This window comes from Camelus bactrianus, chromosome 12, assembly GCF_048773025.1.
Source record: "Camelus bactrianus isolate YW-2024 breed Bactrian camel chromosome 12, ASM4877302v1, whole genome shotgun sequence".
Lineage (NCBI taxonomy): Eukaryota > Metazoa > Chordata > Mammalia > Artiodactyla > Camelidae > Camelus > Camelus bactrianus.
This window is the reverse complement of record NC_133550.1, coordinates 28,872,412-28,896,331: the sequence shown is the minus strand read 5'-3', so window position 1 is coordinate 28,896,331 and position 23,920 is coordinate 28,872,412. Positions and strand designations below refer to the sequence as shown.

Genomic DNA, 23,920 nt, shown 5'->3' with positions numbered 1-23,920 from the left:
ATAGCTATATTTTTTGCAAAATACTTGGGTATCCTATTTACTAATCTGAAAGGTTGTTTTAAGCATTTCTTTCTATAACTTTCTCCATTTACTTTAGAGACTTATCTTTGCTTTCATTGGTTCTTTTCATCAATTTAAGAAGTTGTTTAATTCTAGTCTCAGTGAAAATCATAGCAAAGACATGGAATGAAAAGAAAAAAAACCTCCTAGGGTTCCTTCCCAAGTTGAGTTTCATTGGCTGCTTTGTAACTGCTTGAAATGAAAGTCAAGGAAAGGAGACACAATTATATTCTACATTAAGTTGAGTAAATTTAACTAAGATAGTATTTCATCTATCAGAAGTTATTGACTGGAATACAAAACAGTAATGGATGCTATAATGATTCTGAGCAGAAAATTCTGAAGATATTTATGAGTCAAAGAAAATAAACTTTCAGTAAACTTTTAGTCTAAAGGGATTCGCTATATAAAAGGACAATATAAAAAATTGATTCAGTTATCTGCCATTCTGTATTGAATATAACATTTTGCATTAACAAGACCTAGGGCAGACCCAGGTTCAGATATTACTTTCCCTAATTATGAACTACAAGGGTAAATAGAAAAATTACTGGGGAAATTTTTAAAAAGCATTACAAAATGACAAACTGATATACTAAAAAAAAAAAAACAACTCTTGGCTATTTACTTGGTGTTGAGATTTACTGAAGACCTACAATGAACCAAGAATTGTGCTAGAACCTGAGGATTAAAAAGGAAAATCTAAGAAATGACACCTTTTATCAAGATTACTGTATTACAGCATTCAATATTCGACATGAATATGTAAAGAGTGCCTTCTACAAGTCAGGCTCTGTTCTAGGCAAAGGGAATAAAGTAGTGAACGAAAGATTCTGTCCCAATAATTTATAACTTGGAATGACCAATAAAATCAATATAAAGTATGCTAATTTGGCAAGCACTACGGAGAAAAAAATATAAAACAAGCTAAGGGAGATAGTGTGGGAATGGAGAGATTATTTTAATCAGGGTGGTTATGAAGGACTCTAGTTAAGGTGAAAGTATGATATAGCTCAATCATTTTAATAGACTGATATTAAATCCTATTTTCAACAAAAAAGTCTACCATTAGGCATTCTTCTGTTCAGTATTTTTCAAATGACATCTTTGGTGGGGTGATGTGCCAATGAATTTGTGATTTGGGAAAGTCACAGAGATTTGTCTAGGATCCAGGAGAGCTCACTGCTTCAATGCCCCTTCTTCCTCTGCTAATAGGGGCATAAATGGGATTTGTTGAGGAATCTAAACATTAGTTGGTCTTATGAGGTACCATTATTCAATATGTACAAAATGGCCCTCAGTGATTTCCTTTGCCAGCTCTGTATATAGGAGGAGATTCATGACCTCCACCCTACCCCCACCATTGTGTAGAAAGAATAACGCATATATCGGGAGAGAATGTTCCTGACTGGCAAATACTCAGAATGCAGTTTTTAGGAGGGCAATGTCAAGGAAACATCTCTGAAGCATTTTCGCACTATCTCCACCCACAATGATCGTTCCCCCTTTCTGACAAGCTGCATCAAATACTTTAGGACTTGATTATATACTATCTTGTATTGTTTTCCAAGATGAGATAAAGAGCTGTAGAAAGCAACATTATCTTGAGACTTAAGAGGCTTGGCTTTATTTTAGAAGTTAAATAACTTGAAATAAATAACTTTATTCTCAATTTCCAGGTTTCTTGTCTGTAAAACGAGGAAATAAGGGAAGGTGGAAGTATTGAGCACAGAGATGTTTTACTTAGCCAGGTTGGCATGTAAATACCACAAGCAGTAAGGTGTTAATATGGTGTGGACTGTGGGCAAACAGAATGAATGCTTATTCAGCTAAAGTCATTTGAATACTAAAAACTGAATATTGTGAAAACCAACAAATCCATTTGAGGTATAGAGAATTGGACTCTGGGCTACCAGTTTTTTACTTCTGGACTAGATGATCTCTAAGGCCCCTTTCAATTCCAAAATGTATTATTAACACCATTCTGAAGAATTATACATAGACATAACTTTTAAAGTATCTCAATGTTATATTCCCTCTTCTTAATATAAAAAACAATATACAGTTGACCCTCATACAACATGGGTTTAAACCATGGGGGAATCCACTTATAGATGAATTTTTTTCAATAAAAAATTTTATTATTGGGTCAGCCTCCACGCACCCCCCCACCCATGTCATTCAACGGTCAATTTTAAAATTCTGTGTTGGCAATAACATTTAATAATCATGTAAATATTCTTTCCCCAACTTCATAACTGAGGTTTAAAATTATAGACATTGTAGAATTATTATCTTTCAAACTTAATACAGATAAAACTAGACAAAAAGACTAGAAACAATAAGGACAATCTCCCTATTCATAGGCTGCCCTATGGGAAAATCCATTAACAACTACTGGGCACTCAACCAGGGCAAGATGCAAAGGCCGTCCACATTTTCTTCTTCCTTCTGGCATGCTAGTTCAAGATGCTTTATGCAATTAAGGCTTGTGGACTTAAAATATGGACTAGGAAACCAAATGTCAACAGGCCTGACCCATAAAACACTGAAATGAATAATAGATTCTTTGAAGACTGCTTTAATTCTATCCAGGATAAAATATAATACACCACCAAACCAAAGAAATTAAGAAAACTTTGTTTATATTAATCCAGTAACAAAATTTGTATCCAAGGTACAAAAGGATACAAAATTTGTATCCACTTTGAAAGTGCTCAGAATCAGTATCATCCTGAAAATGAAATACATCGATTTTTTAAAAATGATGGACTTATGTTTAAATGATACAAAGCAATTCTACATTTAAGTAGGTGAAACCAAACAAAAAACCAACTGCTATTTTTAGAGACTATTCTTAACAAAGTATGGCCAATTCATTATCAATAAAGAAAGAAGCCATTTGGCTAAGTTTGAGGACCACACTTAGTTTTTCCTTACACGCACAGAAGGAAAGACTACATCACTTTTGCAGCCCAGAGTGGTAAAACATGGAATCAGGAAATAAGAAGACCCAGAACTGGCTACCTAAGCAATTTACCAGAGAGCTGTCACTTATTTCTAAGACTGTATCTTTATCTGTAAAATATACACAACGATAATACAGACTTCACAGAGTTGATGGGCAGATTAAACAAGAATATATCGTCTATAAAACCTTAGGTGTTAGTCATTACCATCATCAACTAGATGCAGAGTGGCCCTTGTTTATTCATTTTGGTCTCCCCTATTTGGTCTAGAAATGTTCACTGAATAAAAGTATGATTAGCTAAAGACTAACAATTAATTTCCACCAAAGGAAAGAACTACCTACATTTTTTTAAAAGACCACTGACAAGTTACCTTTTATAGGTAATTTAAATTCATCAATTATTGACAGATGTCATGAATCCCAATGGAAAAAGAACTACACAAATCTAGACATTAAAAAAAAATTAGTGTCTTATACTTGCCCTGTAGGAATTGTAATCTCAGTAGAAAAGAAAATGCTCTACAGCAGAATAGTGTTAAAACCAACAACTCTGGGTTCCAAAGACACCTGCTCTCAACCTCATAATCTTACTTATTCTTTAAATCAATCTCATTAATAAATGTAAAAAGTAGGTTATGATAAGAATCGATCCTTAAAAAGGGATAAGCGACATTTTATAACTCCTTTCTGTTAAAATACAATGTCAAACAAAGAGTCTCCAAATAGCTACAGTCAAATTAAAAATCTTCTAAAACATTATTGGTAACTCAAGCAATTCTCCTATCCTCACGTTGTTTAGCTACAACTCCTTGTCCTCTCCAGTTTGAAATTCTATGATCCTAAATTATAAATAGAGGGCTAAGTAAAAACACTTAACTACTGGTTCCTGAAGTCAAGTGACATTACTTCTTCCACTGAACACTTTCTGAAAGAGATGATACTTGATTTCTCCTTTCCGCCTCCAACTCCCAAAGTAGTATTTTAGCCGCTAAAGAGGTTTTCTGTGTTCTCTTCTCACTCCTAAATAAAATAAACTAATTCCAATGTTAAAAGAATCTGGTACTAATCTTTTGGAAACGATGATAGAATTCAAAACTTTTGAGTAGATTAAACAATTATTTTTGGAGGAAAAATTAAGAGGTCCAAACACTACCTCTCATACTCTCTTTAAAAAATTAAACTTCTAACAGGGAACTACAAAATAGAAAGTTAAAATGAGTATTACTTATCCTATTTACTTTGAATTGTCTGCCTCTCTCAAAATGAGGACAAATGGGTAATATGTCTAATCCTACCAACATTCTGCCAAGAAAGGTCTTCTCTGTGAACTAGATTTCTCAATCTAGTCAAGCACAGAACTTGCAGACTATCAAATTATTTATAGTATTTTCTCTATTCTGACAATATTTATGATACCTCATGGAGGAAAAAAATTCTTCCTTTGCCCTTTTCATAGATTAATACTGCCAGCAAGTAAATGAAACTTATTCCAACATATACGATGACATGCAATTTAAGGTCATGTTTCCAGCTTTATTACTGGGGTTTTTACTATAGTTACCTTTCAGTTTGGTACTTGATCACATCTCTGAGAAAGTATATCAACTCGAGTATAACAATTTATCAGTAATCTGACAAGTGCAGAAGAACTTGTTTTTTAATAGGTGTCTCAGTCAAGTCAACAGATGAGCAAGGTAGTTAAGTGACAAAACATGGAGATCCTAGCATTTCAAAAGCAGGCAAGAAGAAATAATGTGAGCTCAAGATCACCTTATTAGTTTCTATCAGATCTCTCCAAAAGGGTTGGATTTGTGTAGAACTCTCCCCTGCTCCCGAGTTCTTTCGATATGTCTCCAAAATTAACCTGTCAGTTTTCTTCCTCTTCAGATCTAGCTATAAATTCCATAGGCATACATAGTGATTCAAACATCTGCTGTGTCTTCTGAACCTAATTTAGGTAACCCAAGTATGGACATTAACTTTATTATTTACTGTATAACTTAGAATCTGATACAGAGGCCTTAAGTTAACTATATTTTAAATTAAAAAAAAAAAAAGATAAAATAGGAAAATATAAAAATAGTTGAGAGCTCAGGCTTTAGATCTGATTTCCTGGGTCAGAATGCCAGTTCTAATGCATATTAGCTAAGTAAGCTTGCTTATGTTATTTAACCTTATTTCCTCATCTGAAAATGGGGGAAAAATACTACCTATTTCTTAAAGATTTTAAGATTCAAATAAAATAATTTATCCCACACAAAATGTTTAACACAATGAGTAATACACAATAAACAACCAGTAAACGATAGTTGAAAAATTTTTATTTCATCTAATTATCTACAGTGCTTAAAACTTGAAGCACCTAAAGGGCTCCAAAAGCATACTATATAATACTATAGAATATTGCATTCCTAGGGGACTTGTTATTTGTCTCTCTTCTTCGCCCTATTACCAAATCTGATCCATTCTACCTTGATGTCTCTGGAATCAAGTTCATTCTCTCCACTCCATTACCTTATTAGGACCTCCATTATTTCTTATGTGGAAAAAGGTGGATACAGAACACAAATATGAAGGGAAAACATTAATTTATTATACACCTGAATGTCAATGACCAGATTAGAGATGTCAGATTTAATTGTGAGTACAAAAAGGTAGGGCTTTCCAGAAATCTGAGAAGGAAAAAATATGACAGCTATATTTCAGTGGCTTTTATATCCCAGAAAATGCTTTGTAAGTTTAGAACATTAAAATGTTCATAGTATTTATACTGTGTTAGCTCACAATCAAGCAGAATTTATAGAACAAAATGCTATGGGTACACAGAAGAAAACTGTCTGCCTGTAAGGATATATCAGACAAGGTTTTACTAAGTGGATATTTAAGCCAGACCAGTGGATATTTTAAGGGAAAAGGGAGATTCACTGGGAGATGAGGGCATTCTGAGGAAAAGGACTATCATGAGAGAATCCACCACATCATGAGTGCATGGGGATGTTGGGGAGTAGGTGCAAGAGGAAGGGGACCCTTTCTGCTTAAGAGTTTGACCTGCATTCTATAAGAAACTGAGAGACAAAGAGTTTGCAACTTGGGAAATGACATGAACATATCTGTGTTTTAGAAAGATCACAGAAACTGAGTATTTGTTTTCTGAACTCTGGGAATTCAGTAGGAAGGAGTTTACTGCAGGTGAGAGATGGTGACCTAAGGGCTAAGACAAAAAGAAATTTCTAACTATCCCTTTTCTTTATTCTAAGTCAGAATCAAGAGAACATGGGTATAGACTATGAGTGAGGAAAGGAAAATGAGATGCAGCATGATGACACAGTTGGATAGTGAGGCCATTAAACCAGACAGGGAGCATAAGAGGAACAGACTTGGTTTAGCAGATATTTTTTATCTTTGGAATAGGTCTCAAAGACAGTGGAGTTAAAAACTGACAATAGTATGGACATGGCAATAGTATCTATTATTCCTAAAGAGATAAGAAAGAAGATGCTCATTGCTTGTGTTCAAAAGGCTTCAGGCAAAGAACAGAACATTGATTTGTTTAGTAAGATTATAAATGTACCATGCATAATTTGTTTCACTCAATTTTTCTGGCATATTAATTTGAAATATATAATTTATTTAGATGATTACAAATCTCAATTTTAAGATTTTATAAGTTTAGTTGTAAGCCTTCATCAAACCAACTCTTGATAAGAGTCTCACTAGCTTATGAGAAAAAGAAATACGAACAGAAAAAATTAATACTGTACAAAACCAAAAATCCTTCTAGGCTTAAAGAGTTTGAGTGTAAAACACTCAGTGACTAGCTTGTATTGTACAATAAACCATAACATATAAAAATAATTTTCCCACTTTAGACTTGGTCCTTTTCCTCTTTATCTGAAGCCTTTTGCAAATAGGGCAGTAAGCATCTTACATCCTATTTCTGATTTCTCCAGGAATAAATAGATACTAATGCTATGGTGATACCACTGCTAGTGTTTACTCCACTCTTTCAAGATCTAGCCTAAAAATAAAATGTATCTATTAAAAATCAACAAAAACTGCTAGAAGCAAATAAGTGCAGATTTCTTCTTTTGTGAAAAGGATTCCCATTCTTTTTCAGCTTTAATCTAAATGTTTCCTATTTTTATCTTTTCATCACCCAAATCTGATCTTTACATTTCTAAATAGGAATATGATATTAGACATACTTGCTTTAAAGGCACAATTAATTTCTCTACAACAATGTGGTCTAGGATATAAGCTGGCAAGTCTCACAAGCTAGCAAAAAGAACCATAAAAATACTAAAATAACATTAAAAGGACTCTATTCACATTCTTAAACAAGAATGATGAAAGGAGAACAATCACGCAAACCATCCCAGAAGAGCCTATTTTAGCCAACAGATTAATCAAATTAGGGACACCATTATTATTCCACAAAGCCCCATGAGGCACATTAAAATTTAATCACCACAAAATGGGAGGAACAAAAAAAAAAAAAAAAAAAAAAAAAAGAGGGGCGGGGGGCAAAGAACCAAATGTTTTTTCCCCCTCTTTTTGGTATAAAGTGTTTTTCTTTTTTTCCCTCTTTTTGGTATAAAGTATCAATATTTTAAAATAATTTAAAAAAGTGAAGTACAGTTGATTTACAATGTTGTGTTAGTTTCTGGTGTACAACATAGTGATTTGGTTATACATATATATACAAATTCTTTTTCATTATAGGTTATTACAAGATACTGAATATAGTTCCCTGTGCTATACATATTGTAGGAGTTTGTTGTTTATTAAAGCATCAATATTTTTAATGGCTCTTTTCCAACAATACTACCAGGCATAGTGCATGTCCCACTATGGCTTAACCGCTGAAAAAATCTGCAAGGATTCTTGGTAGACACTTTAAGTTATATACCTCCTATTAGAGAGCTCTCAGCCATGGATCTGATTTATATAAAATGAACACACACAAAAGCTAATTCCAGCAAAAGAATGACTAGACATATACTACCCTAGATGTTTCTTTAGAAACACAGTCTCTATAAATCTATGATCAAAAGCTTAAATTACTTAAAGAGGAAAATTTCAAGCTGCCTCGGACTTTGCTATATCTAACAAAGCACATTTAAATAAAGCATTAATCATTTGACAGATTATGCAATTTTTAATTAAAAATTTTAGTAGAATCACCTTCTGATAAGGATACAATGTCATACGCAAATATATCTCTAGTAGACAAGTAATCAAATGCATTCTAGTATTTTCACTTGAACATTAAAAAAAGTCCAAAATAAGTAATATTCAGAAATTTAATAAATAAAAGCCCAAAAGCCCCAACACCCCTCTCCCACCAAGCCAACTGCCTAGTTAGCAGGCATTTATTAAACTGTGCTAACACAGTGATAAGCCAAAAAGATGGCCATATCATAAAGTGGAATCAGGGTGACCAACAGTCCTGGTCATCTTAGGTGGAATACATCTTGATAGGAATTTGCTTCCTCTCACTTTTCATAATTTTAAAGATGTGGAACTGTAAAGGCTTAGAAAACATCTTGCAAATATGTACTACAAAGGTTATCTTTTTTCACAACACAATCATACATTTTTCTGAAATAGTGTGGAAATTAAAAACCAAACTTGGTATAGCACTTAGCATAAGAGCTAAGTTTGAGTGTTTACAAATAGTATTTGTACAGCTTTTACAATTTACAACATATTTTGACACAAGCCTTCTCATTCGGATAAAATGCAAGCAATTTGTCATGAAGGAACACTGTCCTTGGTTAATTAGAAAAGTATACCTTTCACTGAATTAGTATCTGAATATGCCTTAAGTACAAGTCATCATGAAGGTTACAAATATGAACAAATATGAACAAAACATACTTGCTCTCAAGAAGCTTATAATTTTGTAGGAAAGATGAGACAAAAATATGGAAAATATCATGAGAAACACAAAAATACTATGGAAATTCAGAAAAAGAAAGGTAAGGAACAGATTTATGAAGATAGCAAATAACTAAAAGTTACAGCATTTGAATAGGAAAATATACCAGGGAAAACAAAAGTGAGAGCAAAGGCAAAGAAGGCAGCAAAATGAAGGAATATCATTAGACTACAATACAAAACATGGTCTGCACGGATCTCAGGGTACAAATGAACAGGAAAAAAATGGCAAGAGAGTAACAGTTAAGATAACAACGATCTGAGTACTGATTAAGAGACTGAACTTATCTTGTAATCAACAATAATGAACATTTTAAAGAAAAACATACCAACCAATATTGAGAAAACTAAAGGTACTTGAAAATAAATAAAAGGAGTTCTAACAGAAATCTGGAGCACTCAACTAAAAATGGTAAGCATTTTATTAAATACGATTAATATGTGGCCTACTACTAAAATGCATGCACTGGTTTGCAAGAAAACCTATAATAAAGATGATGAAAACCAAAATTAAAAGGTCAGAAACAATATGCTGTACAGAGGAAAGAAACTGCAAGAGACTGACAATAGATAGTTAAGACAACTGGTAATTTCAGTTTTATCCCACAGCACTGTACAAATACTAAGTACTCACTATGTGCAGGCAGTGCAGATACTAGATGCACACGTCAGGTCCCCTATTTTTCATAGCAGGATTTACTTTTGATGACACCGCATCTGATATCTAAGCATACTGAAATTAGTTTTAGTTAATACCACTACCATAGAACATGGTGCTTGGGGCATTTGCCTAGGATCTCACTTGTATTGACAAATGAGGCAGATGAATGTGGAAGGTCATATTTTTCCTCAAAAAGCTGCTTTGGATCTGCCTAATGCATAAAAAATACTCAGTTAAGACTTAAATACCTATGGCCAGAGATCTATATATAATGTTAACTGCTGCATAACCAACACTTAAAACAGTGCCAAACATACAGAAGGCAATTACTTGCTGAATGAATCAAAACCAGTTTCTTGTCCTAGAGCAGGGGTTAGCTAACTCCAGCCCACAGGCCAAATTCCACCCCTGCCTGTTTTTTGTAAATAATGCTTTGTTGGAACATAGCCATGCAATTGCATATTGTCTATGGTTACTCATACTAAAACAGCAGAGCTGAATGGTTGTGACAGAGTATGTATGGTCCACAAAGCCTAAAATATTCATTATCTGGCCCTTTGCAGAAAGTCTGCTGATACCTCAACGTAAGAGATAAGGATAGATGTTATCCATTAATTCACTGGTGGCAAATGAGTTTTAGCTGAAACAGCAACTCAAAATATTAATGGCTACCTGGAGTGTAGTGTTAAGAATGATTCTGGACTGAAAGAGAAAGAGCAGTCTTTGATTATCAATATCTACTATGGTTTAGGGGAAGGAGAAACAAGGTTATAACTCTAAAACGTTTGAAAACTTCTGATGTAGAAAATTTTATATAGCTAGTATTGTTGTCTGATATTTTTATAGCGATGAATTAACTAACTGCAAAATAATATGCACCCACTCCCTCAAAACCTGAAAGGAATCACTGAGAATGGTCTACCTGAATGCTGAAGACTGTCTATCAAAAACAATGATTCTTGCAGGGAGGGTATAGCACAGTGGTAGAGTGTGTGCTTAGCATGCAACAGGTCCTGGATTCAATCCCCAGTACCTCCAGTGAAAAACAAACAAAGAAACCTAATTACCTCCCTGACAGAAAAAAAAAAAAGTAGAACTAAAAAACAAAAACAGTAACATTGATTTTGGTTTTGGCATTGTTGCTGATGCTCAATTTTACAACATTCAACAGACATCTTATTCACTTAGTCAACAGATTCAGTTGTTCAAGGCCATTCGTGAAGATGTTATCAGGGGAACCTAAAGTAAGCCCACAATATATCCCAAAATTCCATCAAGCTTTACAGATAAGACTGAAAAGGGCATCTTGGGTAAAGTGCATTTTTACATTTGGAGCTAAATCTGACCTATTAAATCTGTTCACTTTGGTTACAGAAGTAGTCAATATAATACACGGTCTAACATTATTAAAACATTCATGCCACTAAGGCTCTGCAAAGTTTCTTTCCATATTATTTTAGAAAAATCCTTTGTTTCTTGGGCCCATATTAAGTCCTTTCGTCAAGGGAGGCTGAAAAAGCTAGTACCTGGCATTTTCATTCTCTATAAAGCAAGGTTATCCACCAAGACTAAGTCTGTGTCTTCTCAGACACTGATGAGTCTCTCTAAAAATAAATGTGCTCATACACAACTGTATGTCCATGTAATAAGACATTTTAAATCACATATTGTATTCATATTGTGTTTCTATTAGATACAGCCAGGCCCATATGGGCCATACCCTGGCATAATAGGAAGTAAGGAGCCACACATAGGGTATTTGAAAAGATGGCAAAACAGTCACTGCTGGGAATGGTGGGAGGGAGGGGTCTCAAGGTCAAATAAAATTTAAATCTGAAAACCCAGAAGTCCAGGAGAGATAAGTGCTATCAGAGGAGTGATTATCAGACAGCTGCCATTACAGTAGGGAAGGAGGCAGGGAGGGAGAGAGAGAGAGAGTGAGCGAGTGTGTGTGTGTGCGCGCGTGCGTGTGTAGTTTTAAAAAGCAACTTTGGAGGACTCTGATAATATCTCCCTCTCTCCTTAAGACCCTAGGACCTATCCCTAGCAAAGAAAGGTCAGGGTCCACCAGAGATGCTATTGATCTTTTTTGTCCTCAAATAAGTGACCCCCAATTTAGCACAGAAAAGGAAGGTCTTTGTTGTTCCTCAGGTCTCCAGAAATCAGATTCTTCATTTAAATAATCCATTCTTAATGTCTCAGCTTCTGCATGTCACAGAAAAAAAGACACTCCCACTCCAAAGGGATGACTGTTACTGGGGATAAGGTTAACCAGATGTTTTACTATGTTCAAAGCTGAAGCCACATTTTCTCTAAGTCTTCAGATTTTAGCACCAATATCAAAGGTGCTCAATAATGTTTGCTGAACTGGTTGCAGAATGAGATAACTACATCAACCACAAAGATATCTCCATTAGTTAGGGAAAATATCTGCTTTCACGCATTTCAAGAAATCAGAAGTGAGGCCCTTTACTACCAGCAAATAGATTAGAATTCAAGTGAAGGGTGAAGATTGCAGAACAAACTACATCCATTTTTATGAGTGGAGAATGCCACAACTATTTCTTTTAATATAGATACTCAGATTTTATAATACATTACCCTCCACAAGGATGGGGGAATATTTTTTAAAACATAATTTTACAGTCTGTTTTAACATAAGGCTGAGTTCAGAAATAAACAGAATTAGTGTCTCCCATGAGAGAAGGAACAAACGACTACAAAAAATATTTTACTTAATTTTACTGTTGCCCTCCTAAGATTAATGACAAAGCTTAAAATGACTGCCCCTCAATATATCTGAAACCATAATAAGAATGCCGTGATTTTAGATTGTGGGTTCATAATTTGCATTACATTCTAAATGAAATTTTAAGACCAGGACATTCCTTATGGAAAATTCCCTAGCAAACCTGTCAAACGTTCAAAGGAGAAAAATGGACAATTAATAAAAAATAACAAAATTAACAAAAAATAGTGGAGGCACAGGGACTTCCCATAGTTTTCTCTAATAATTTTAATATCTTAATCTAAGCAGCAGCTTATGCTAGCTGCTTAACACCCACAATGGCTCGTGCAGCTGTCTTTTAAAGTTGTTTTAGACTAATTTAACAGTTCTTCCTTTTATACTCTACCCTCTCCAGTTTATTCAAAGATGCACTTAGTATTCAGTAAAATAAAGACCACTTAGAAAAATAAAAGACACATCACATTTTGGAAGCCATAGACAATGCTTACATTTGGCTTTCCCATACATTATTCCACTTACTTGCATAATTGTTAGGTCAATAAGCACTTTTATTTATTTTTTAAGTAGCTCTAAAACATGCCTATCTCAGCAATTCTATAAGGTACAAGTCAATATCCAAAAAAAACAGTACAAACACGTCTGCATTCGTGGACATTAATATACACCAAATAAAGGCAACGAGAACTGAGGTTTGGTTTTAATTAGGCTGCTAGAATAAGCACAGAATGTGTGGAAAACACAAGTGGGCAGACACTTATCATAATCAATCTTGAGTTTCAAATTAGCACCTTCAGATATTTACTTCTTTTCTTATCAATACCAAGTGATTCCATCAAGGATTTTAAAACAGAGATTATGTTAGTCCTATAATATTCCCATTCTCATCTTCTAATTCTTAAGAAAGCCATCAATCGGGAGATAAACTGCAGGGTATCTTATAAGACTTTAAAAAACGATCAAGAAGAAATCTTGGCTAAAATACATGCTCTCAAGCATAAAACTTAAAAAAAAAAATACAATTTCCCAAGCATCAATGTTCAACAGATGAATCTCCACAGCTTTTAAGCATTTAACTGGACTCTAAGGAATTAGGTGGTTCTCCCACACCTTTCAAGACTCATCACCCTCAGCAGTGCCTTCCATTTGTGTCAAACAAAATTCCTCAGCAGAGACTGTTTCTAAGCTAACTGCTTCAAAGTAATATTTTCAGACCCTGATGTCCTCCCAAAGACACAAAATAATAAAGAGTAAATGATTTCAGACTCATTTCTCATAGAAATTCTGAAATGAGAAAATCTTTGAAACCTGGAAGTTTCATTTAGTGGCAAAACCTGACCTAATACAAATTTTTTACAAATAAAACTTCACCTAAGCACTGATGTGAGGCTATTTATAGTTTTTACTTATCCCATTTAGTATGACTCTTCATGTTTCACTTCAGAAATAAGAAGTATTTGACCACTCTTACTAAAATTCAGAACAAATCTCTCCCCCAAATTCTGAATTCCGAAACACCTGGCACCAACAGTTATAGGTATCACTGACCTACAATCCATTCCACAAATGTCTACTAGAGCAAAATACTCCCTTGAACATACCTTGTACTTTCCAATTTCTGTATTGTTGTCTACCCTGATTTACTGTTAACCTAAAACTTAACATACCCCTTTAATATCATGTACAGCTCTCACCTCATTTTTAATGTCTTCTTGGAACACGAAACCCTAGGAGTTTTTACATCTTCCTTTGATTGTATAAGCACTCATCTATATCAGTCATTTGGGTATTATTATTTTGAACTGCTATTTACATTTAATGATTAAATTTTCATGTCTTTGCTAAGAACCTTTTGTGCATAATTACTCAATGTAATCCTAACATACAGTAACTGAGAACAACTAGCTCTCAATTATAGGCAATCAGATGAACAAGTCCTCAAGAGACAGGTACCCTAAATAATGAGGAATTATAGTTGGAAATAAATATAACACTTAAAAAAAATGACACAATGTTCCTCTCCTCTTGAAAGAAAGAGTTTAGAGAGGGAGAGAGGATAAATGAATAAATAAATGTAATTATTGTGATAAGAACTATGAAGGTAATTAACAGAGGATGTTCCTTTATGTAAGGTGATCAGGAAAAACTCCTCTGTAAACATTAACATCCGAGCTGAGATCTAATGTTGAGACTGAAGCAGAATTGCAGACAGCAGAAGAAAGATCATGACGGACAGAAAGCAGCCGTTAAGCACCAAAACTCAAAAGATGGTAAAGGGCTTGTTGGGTCAAATCAGAAAGAAGTCCAGTATGGTCAGAGCTTAGAGAACAATGGCAAGGAGGTAAGGTTGTGAAGTAAGCAAGAATTAGACCTGGTTTTTATTTTAAGCCATGGGAGGGGGGGAGGGCAAGAACTGGGACTAGAGGGTATTACATGATCTGATTTACATTTTTAAAAGATAACTTTGTCTTCTGAGTGAAGACTAAGGTAGAGGAGGACAAGAATGGAAACAAGTTGGGAAGCTCACGTAGGAGTCCAGGTATGAGGTGACTGCAGCTTACACAAGGGTGATATCACAGCAACACAGGCTTCTAGAGCTCAAAAATACCTTAACAGCCGTTTAATCACACTCTGTCTACATAAAGATAAGTTCTAAGAGAGGAGTTAACTTGTTCTAAGTTGAATGGCCAGTGCCAGGGAGAACCGAAGCCTAAGTTACCCAGGTCAAAGTTATCACACTAAACCTTGACACTTAAGACAACTGGGTAGAAATAAATTATCCAAAACTAGCATATCATTTCTCAGATTTATCCCTCATGCACAATGGAATCAACTAAAACTTATGAGAACAAAATGAAATAAGAGTCCAATCTGAGTACCTAAAGGTTTGAAGAAAAATGTTTAAGGGCCTGTTGGAAGTAAAAACAGCAAAACTACTCTCAACTCATACTGCTAGTGATGAAACTTTAACACCATAATCTCTAACTGAAAGATAATACCAATTTATCCTCTGCATAGGATCCTCTCATGGACAAGATATATCAATTGCTAAAGCACCACACGTGCTTTTCAAAGTGAAGTTTATCATTTTTGCTCAATTAGAACCCTAATGTTATCAAGAAAGGTGACAGGGCTCTTGGAAGAAAAAAAGTTTATTAAAAAATGACTAAAATACAGGAAATTTCAAAAATCTTTTAGCTAGCAACTAAACCTGCACAAGTAATAGTGAGTGGCAACTTTTGTGACTAATCTGGATGTCTGGACATAAAACATGATCTCAGAATGTTCCCTAACTCAGAACAGCCAGAACAGCTGACCAGTTAATTATTTAATATAGGGAGAACTAAAGCTTCCTATTAAATTCTATTCCTTACTGTGGGATTAGCTCATGGAGGCAGGAGTTCTATAATGCTTAATCCCTGAAGCTATCCTGAAGTTAGCTTTTTACACTTAACTCCTTCTCTAAACCACTTCACATCTCTTTCGCTCATGCCAGCCCTATTCTTTCAGTGATGTTCAGACTCAGTACTCTCTTTCTTCACGAACACACTCATTTTATTGTTTCTAGGGAAGTAACTGGCACTAAAGTTCCAAGAAACTGAGTACAGCACAAACGGTAATTTACCTATCATTCTTAATTATTTCACAATCTGAAATGTATTACTTGAACTGAATGCAGGTTAGCCTAAAAAGCCTTTAAAATTTGGAACAGTCCTAAGACATGAGTTTTATAAGAACGGTTGTTTAACGAGGATTGTTAACAATTGTTCCTAAATAAACATGAAAAAGAAATAACTTTCTCCCAGAAGGTAAAAACATTATCATTTGTTATGGAACGTATCTAGACAACATGTCAAATTCTCAGGTCAAGGAGACATTATAAAACTTGAAATGGGAAAAAGTACATAGCTTTACTATACAAAAGCTACTACATATCCTAAAATTGTGAAAATCAACTATTAAAAATCAGTTTATTTAAGGTTATGTCAAAACTTGAACACATATGCAATCTATCTATGGTTGAGTAATCAGACGTACAAAACAAGGAATACAACCAAAAATTGGCTTAAGAAACAACAATTACCTAATCCATTACTGCGATCAAAAGTTGAATGAAATGCTCAAAGGGAAAGAAATTAAACTCAAAATAATTATATATTAATAAGAGATTCCAACATAAAGCACATTTATCTATGGTTCCTATTTTTCTCCCCCCAACAAAAATAAGTTCAACACATTTGCAAAGCATGAAAAAATGAGTAATACACACACAAAAAGTGAGTAATAACCAGACAGACAGTTAGACTAATTTTAATAGCCTTTCAGATAAATGTGGATATTTTCCTTTGATATTACACCAAAACTCAACTGGCTACAATATATCAGAATGGGTAATCTTATAAATAAACTTTATGTTCTTTATAACATTAAGACCCACTGATCTAGCTAGAACTGGATGGATTTCTTATCCATGTGTGATGTTGCAATATTATGCATTAGTGACTTTTGAAAATACTAGTTTAGAGTCATGTGGATCTTCAAATATCGACACACTTCATTATATATTATTTTAAAAATCATGTTCATTAACATCACCAATATCATCAGAAAAATCTTTTAAAATATTGGGAAGCTGTCAAGAACACAGTAGCTGACACAAGTTTTCCAAAGTTCTAATTTTTACTTGAAAACTAGAACTTTATCATTGTCCGTAAATACTGTCAACCTTTTCCTTTTAAAGCAACAGGTTCACTTTTTGAGAAAATGTCAGTCTTAATATCCAAGTCTGAAAACCTTTTTCAGTTTTCAAGCATTCTTTCAAGTGAAAAAGCTGTTCATGAAAAAGTGGCTGGTTCAGCTTGCAACTCAACTTGCAATAATCACACAAATGCATTCCCTAAAGACAACCACTACACTCCAGTATGGCAGCAAGAAAGTGTTTTAAGTATACTTACCATTTTGTCATGTGTAAGATGATGTGTACAAAGTTGAGATTTGATAAAAATTTTTCCACTTCTTCAAGTGTATTTAGGTTTTGTTGTTTTTTAAATCATGAGCACACAGCAGTAAAGAACACATACGATGACAGATAATACAGTGTGGTGCTCTGACCGGACTGTTTAAAGATGCCAAAAGTTTTACCCACCACTGCTTTTGTACCATTGGTAAAGATGTCAACACAGTGAAAAGGCAAAGGACATCTCAATATTATTGCAAAAATATTTTGTACTTGTAGATGCCCCAAAAATGTCTAGGCGATCCCCAGGATTAGGGTTAGGGTATGGGCCATACTTTGAAAACCACTGAGCTAGATAATTTATTTGTTAAGTTATTCACAATCACAATTATTCTCCCTTAGTTCAAGAGCAGTAGAATAATAGGTGCACACATTTATATACCTCATCACTATCCTTCATTATTATCTGTATAGTACAGAATTCAAGATTCCTGAGGGGTTCCCAAGTTTTGCTATAGTTACCAAGGAGCTCAATGATAACTTATAAATCTTAGAAGCGGCAGCTTATAACTATGTTAGCATTATGTAGTCTCTCTGCAAACTTAAAGTAACAAACAGTTGGATGAAACATGCATACCACTTTAACACCTAAAAACTATTAAACAAAAAGAGCTTAAATTTATAGTCTTTATTCTCATTAACTAAGAACTTTTAGAAAGTCCCCCAATAGTTTTAGAATACAGTGACTTGAAAAATATATTCTAATAAGAATAAACTTTCAAAAACACAGATAATTAGAATTCTTTGTAGTATTTTCCATTTCCTCTCCAAAAGCTTTTGCCAAAAGCTGCTATTAAATGGACAAAACAGATTTTCTTTCATCTTTTTCCCCTTCCCACAGAGCAGAGGTAATCCACCAATGCAATTAGATCACTGTATATTTTCCAAATATAGTTATTTAACAAAATGCTAAGTTCTAAACATAGGAGAGAAAATTATTTTGTTAAAAGTACATATTTACTGAAATAAATATTCAAAGCAACTACTGAAAAACTGAGCAACAAGCTCTGTGATGTAGTCAGTGATGATTCCAAGAAGTCAATAATTTAAGGTGATCAAAATTACTTATACCTGCTTTTAATGGATGCTCTCTTCCTTTCACATCTTTATTGTGTCTACTTGTACAACAGTTAAAATATTCAATCCTCACCAATGGAAGACTATCTAGTAAGTTATCTCATGAGATCAGAATCCAGTTTAAAAGGTCTCACCAAAATGAATAAACAAATAAAGTAGCACAACTACAAAACTATAAAATACTGTAACTACAAGAGTTAATAAACTTTAGGAACCAGACCAATGTAAAATTCAAAATCAGAACATTAGAAAATTATTCTCTACAGTTAGACCAACATTCTTAATTTAAAAGTGGACATAATTCTAGTACTTGAGCACCTCATATACAATTTTAAGTGCAGTAATGCTCCAGAACACTGTTATAGCAAAAACCAAATGGAAATTCTGCAATTCATGTTACAAGTATTTTTTCTTTTGGTAAGTAATTTAAATATTAGTTTAAAATCTGGTACATTTCCCTAAATTTCATTTCTTCCTTTTAAAGTTTTAAAGCTCTCTGGAAACAGTTTTTAAAAAAATCTGATACATTACTAATGTAAAGCCAAAAATTCTTAATAAATCACTACTGAAATAATAATCAGTTGCTGGGTAGCCTTAATTTGACTAACATTGGGAATAAACATACCATTGTTAGGAAGTATGAAGAAGTGGTATTTCTTTTTGTTCGTGATGCATTTTAAAAAGCAAATTTTTTTTTAAAAGGTGGCACACAAGTTCCCGATAACCTTTCTTCTTTAAAATACAAATTCTATGACTAAATGGATTGGTCTTAGAATCCAGTGATCAAAAAGGTTCAAACAAAATATAACAGATTATATACCAAGCCAGTCTTTACTGCAAATGGATAAATTCATTCTGTTCTTTGTACTGCTTCCACTGCATTCACGACATTTCCAAAGGACTAATAAATTAAAAGACTTAAGTTCTCAAACAGTAATTAGTACCTTTCAGTACTACTGAAAATATCTTAGAACACTGAAAACCATTAGGCTTTCAGCACAAGGGTAAGCCATGGTATAGACCTTCTGTTCGTTGAAAATTTGTCCAATGTTATAATGAATCATTGCATAAGTCAAAATACCTGAAAGAAGTCCAATTTGAAAAGGCTAACTGCAAAAACTTCAGTCAAACCTCTAAGACCATGGAGCCCTCAAAAATGATGGGGGGAGAGGTGGAAATCAAGGTATAGTCACACCCGTATATGGTCTTACAAAGTTTAAGAAAGATCAATCTTTATCAAGACTTTCTGTAAGACTGAACATATGACATCACTGCCATAAAAGAAAAGACAGCTTTTGAATACTTAGTTCATAAATACTAAACTATTCCTTTGCCAGTCAAATCTAGACACTAGATAAATACCTACTCCCTCTTTATCAATACGTAACAGAAACACATTATTTTAAGTCTTTGGGAAAATGACACATGCATACCAGTAAGATCTTGATATTCAACAATAAAACTGCCTGTTTAAACTATGTTTTGGGGGAAAAAAATGACACCTTTACAAAATCACCCAAATTCTCTTTGTGTCAGATCCAGTTTCCTTATTAATTCCATTGCCTTCAGAAATATTGTTCAAATATCTACAACAAAGTCAAAGAAAACTGAACATGGCCAGTTTCTCATCCAAGTCCTAGACTATATATTTAAAACATGTATAATAGTTACCATGTTATCAATCACTGCATAGGCCTTCTATCAATCTTGAATTATACTGTAAGATACACTTGATAAAATCCTATTGTACACAGATCAAAGTGTTTTATGATGAATTCTTTATTACCATTCACTCGACCCTCCTTCTATGGTGGCTCCTTACTATGGGGGCTCACTCTCCCTTTGTAGAGCTAAGAGAAAATACTGAAATCCAATAGCACTGTTTTGAAGATAGAATAAAAACCAATTCGTAAAGTTAAAAAGATTCCAAAGCCAATGTGAAAATGTTTCTTTTTGAAGAAATATAAAGTTCTCTGCAAATTTCATCTCTTTGTTCATTAGTTAATTCCTAAATGCTAAACACTTGCTACGTTCATAGGCAAGATTCTAAGAACTAAGATACAGTAGAGAATGAAATGGATGAAGTCCCTACCCTGATGGTGCTTACATTTAACAAACTGGTATTGTCTCTATGAAAGGTACCATGCCAGTGAGTGCTGCACGGAATACAAAGAACACATCCTGTCCTTGGAGTTTACAATTTAGTGGGATTACAAAAAAACACACATAATGACAACAGAAAGGTAGGAAGTGATACTTGTCATAGATAGGAAGAGATGTCGTTCATGGGGTGGAAGATAGTATTAGGCGGCAGAAAGAGAAATCATTTTCAAGACCCTATACCACATTCTAAAATTAAGCCAGTTTGTTACTGAGTTTGTATTCCCACATCTGGCATATTAAAACCAAACTGGATACATGTGTTTCAAAGATTTACTTTCCAGCTTCTTCAGATACAGCAATCTTATAATTTATTATGAATGCCAAAAAGAAAATCCAAGTGAAAACACCTTCTTCACAGTGTAGAGATCAAAAGTGTGGATGGGCTCAAATAAGACTGTCATTCAGGTCTCTGTGTCCGTAAAGTTATTTTACCATTCTGATTATTAATTTCCTCTCTTAAAACCTGGGAATGAAACTACCCAAGTGGTTCTTTCACAGTGTTTGACTAAGATAACCACCTTTTTTGGGTATGATGGGACTACTATCCTCTGTAAAATGTAGTTCACTACAAAAATGTAGTATTTCTTCCACCAGGTTCTTTATTATGGTTAGACTACTGTCCTAAAAGTCAGCAGGATCACTACTTATCTTTTCTAGGCCTCAGTTTCCTCCTCCATAAAGTGAGAGGGTGGGACTGGATGATCTAAATAGTCCTTTCCGGCCCTTAAAAGTCCCATGACTCTACTATGACTCAAAAACTATTCAAGGACCAACTTTTAAGGGCGATATGAGCTTAAGTAAAATGAACATCTCCTTTTCTTTTACGTTATTTTTTGCTAAAATTAGGTTTTGATGAGCAAGTCCAAAGGTATTCTTAATTAGAAGAAGGGTTAAAATAAATGTACGAGTAGGAAGCTTTAAGTTATAAGCACTCATTACGTATTAAACTGGCAAAACAAAAATCTGATCAGGCTGAATAAACTTTAAAATAAAATATTAAAATTACAATCTTCATTTAGGGTCGACTGTCTACTGTAACACAGAACTGCTTATGTTCATACCGAACAAGAGCTGCAGGGCAAAAATGTTCTTCTAAACTAATAAGGAGAGGGTGGGGGAGCAGGCGAAGGGGAAGCAAATCGTCTGCTTAAACTCGCAAGGCTGATCTTTTCTCCAAAACTCATCAGTTTTTTCAGAAGAAAAATTCGGATAGCTCGATTCACTGGAGGTAAGTTTTAAATAAGATTCGTGGCGCTGACAGTTTTAGGATTAGACACACCGAGACGGCGAAAAAGAGAAGAGGACAAACTTCCTGGATTTTCTTTTCCTCTGTAAGAGAAAGAGATTGCCTCTTGCTGACGAAGGGAAAGGCCCCTTTAACAGTTTTTCTCTACGCGGTGGCTGTTGCCAGACTAGGTGGGGCTCCCTCCGCTGCCTTCCTCCTGCCACTTCCCGCAACAAATGGAACAAACCAGCCCCGTTTCAGGCAAACTTTTTCCCTGTCAGGCTCGAGCCTAGAGGGTGCCGGGGAGTGGTTCTTCCGAACGCTCCTCGCCCCAGCTCGAGACTGGGGGAAGCTGGGGCTTCGCAAAGGACAACTTTCTGGTTTCCGTTCTAACTTCCACCCACACCCGGGAGGGAACCGAGGCGGCCAGGGAGGGGGCTCCGGGGCGGGGACACGAGTCTTCTAGGGCCGGCGGGCAGCAGGAGAGGCTGCGGCGGCCGCGGGCAGGAGGGAGCAGGCGGATGGGGGGGTCCTCGGGCTCTCACTTCCTCCGCCATATTTCAGACATTTGACCCCTTCCGCAAAGCGCGCTGTTCCCCCGCGGTGGCGGCTCTTCCCCGGCGGCCTGGGAGGAAGCGCGCTCGCCGGCCAGGCGCCGGGCCCTCGCACCACCTGCCGCGCGCCGAGGCAGCCGCCGCGGGGGCCCCACAACCGCGCGCGCGCCCCGCCCGGCCCGCGCCGCACCCCACCCGTTCCCTTCAGCCGGCGCCCGGCCGCGCGGCCGCCGCCGCTGCTCCCCCTCAGCGGCCACGCACGCACTCTGCGAACCTCTCGCGCTGTCACCGAGTCCCCGCAGCCAGCGTCGCGTCGCTCTCCTTCCAGGTCGCTGCTCCCGGCGCCACGGCGGTCCTGCCGCTGCCGCTGCCCCTGCCACCGCCGCTCCGGCTGGTTTACACGCCTGACTCTGGGCGAGGTTTGGCGGTGTCGCCTTGACGTCAGGCGTTCAGCCTCACTCTCGCTTCCGTCCGCGGGCGGGGCGCGCGGGTGCGCGGCCCGGGAAGGGGCGGGACCGAGGGGCGGGGCGAGGGGAGCCGAGGGGCGGGGCCTTCCGTGCTGCGGCAGCGGAAACTCTTCTCGCACAGCACCCTTCGCGGCGTTCCTTCCGCGGTTTTTCTCTACCTTACCCTTCACCGCCCCTTCAGCCTCGCGTCGGCTTCCCAGGCCCTAGAGGATTACTCTGGTGCGAAGGGCTCAGAAACCCTCAGAAACTAAAAAGGTGCCTTTATGCAAACTGTAATTCAATCACCAACGCCACCGAACGGTGCTCGGTATTCCTTTGTGCTGGGGAAAGTGGCTGGAGAAGTAACAGAGCGCGCAGTTTTCATACCTAAAGCTCTAGTGAAGGCGCCTAGGCCATAGCAGTCTTTCATTCTTGAAATAGTTTCTCTTGAATTGTCAAGTAATTCATCCATGTACAACTTAACCATGAACAACTCTTTTCCAATTACCCTGCCAAATTCAGTTAACTAATCCATGATCCCAAATAACTTTGTAACTAAATCAGCTATTTATATGAATAAAATAAATCGGGTATTTTAATGCATGACTCGGGCACTTAATAGGGTTACCCATAGGTAGGTTTATGAGGTGACTACTGGGGAACAGAAAGCCCTTTCTGTTCCAAAAATGCATTGTTCCAAAAAGGGCGAGAACTTAACAAGGGAATTTACCATCATTAGAGAAAAGACTAAAATATAGCTTCCCTTTATACAAGACATTAGCTGTTTAAATAAAACTAGGTTTTGATGAGCAAAAAGATTCAAAGAGCAAAGTGCAGGGAAAAGTAGGGGTTTGGGGGGGTCACTGAAGACTAACTTTTGCTTAGTTCATAGTTTAACTGGGCCATGTTATTAAGTATTCTTGAAATAAATTTTTATAAACTTGGATAAATTGGAAGATTAGCGGAAAATATGATTAATTTCACTCCTTTGAAGAATACTAGTGATTGAAAACTAAGTTAAAGGTATAGTTAAGAATAAATTATAACTATCCTGTTTCCG

At 35.9% G+C, this 23,920-nt stretch overlaps 1 protein-coding gene across 3 annotated transcripts in view; it reads right to left on the bottom strand.

Annotated features, from left to right (window-relative positions):
- RAP1B (RAP1B, member of RAS oncogene family) overlaps positions 1 to 22,867 on the bottom strand; it is a 40,654-nt gene extending 17,787 nt beyond the window's left edge. Inside the window, exon 1 of one of the 3 annotated variants that reach the window (XM_074375099.1) lies at positions 22,689 to 22,867. The gene's annotated coding sequence lies outside the window, so the exon portion shown is untranslated. Of the gene's footprint in view, positions 1 to 22,679 lie in introns of all 3 variants that reach the window. The other 2 variants (XM_074375097.1, XM_074375098.1) reach the window with 2 other exon arrangements.
- Between the last annotated feature and the right edge of the window lie 1,053 nt (positions 22,868 to 23,920).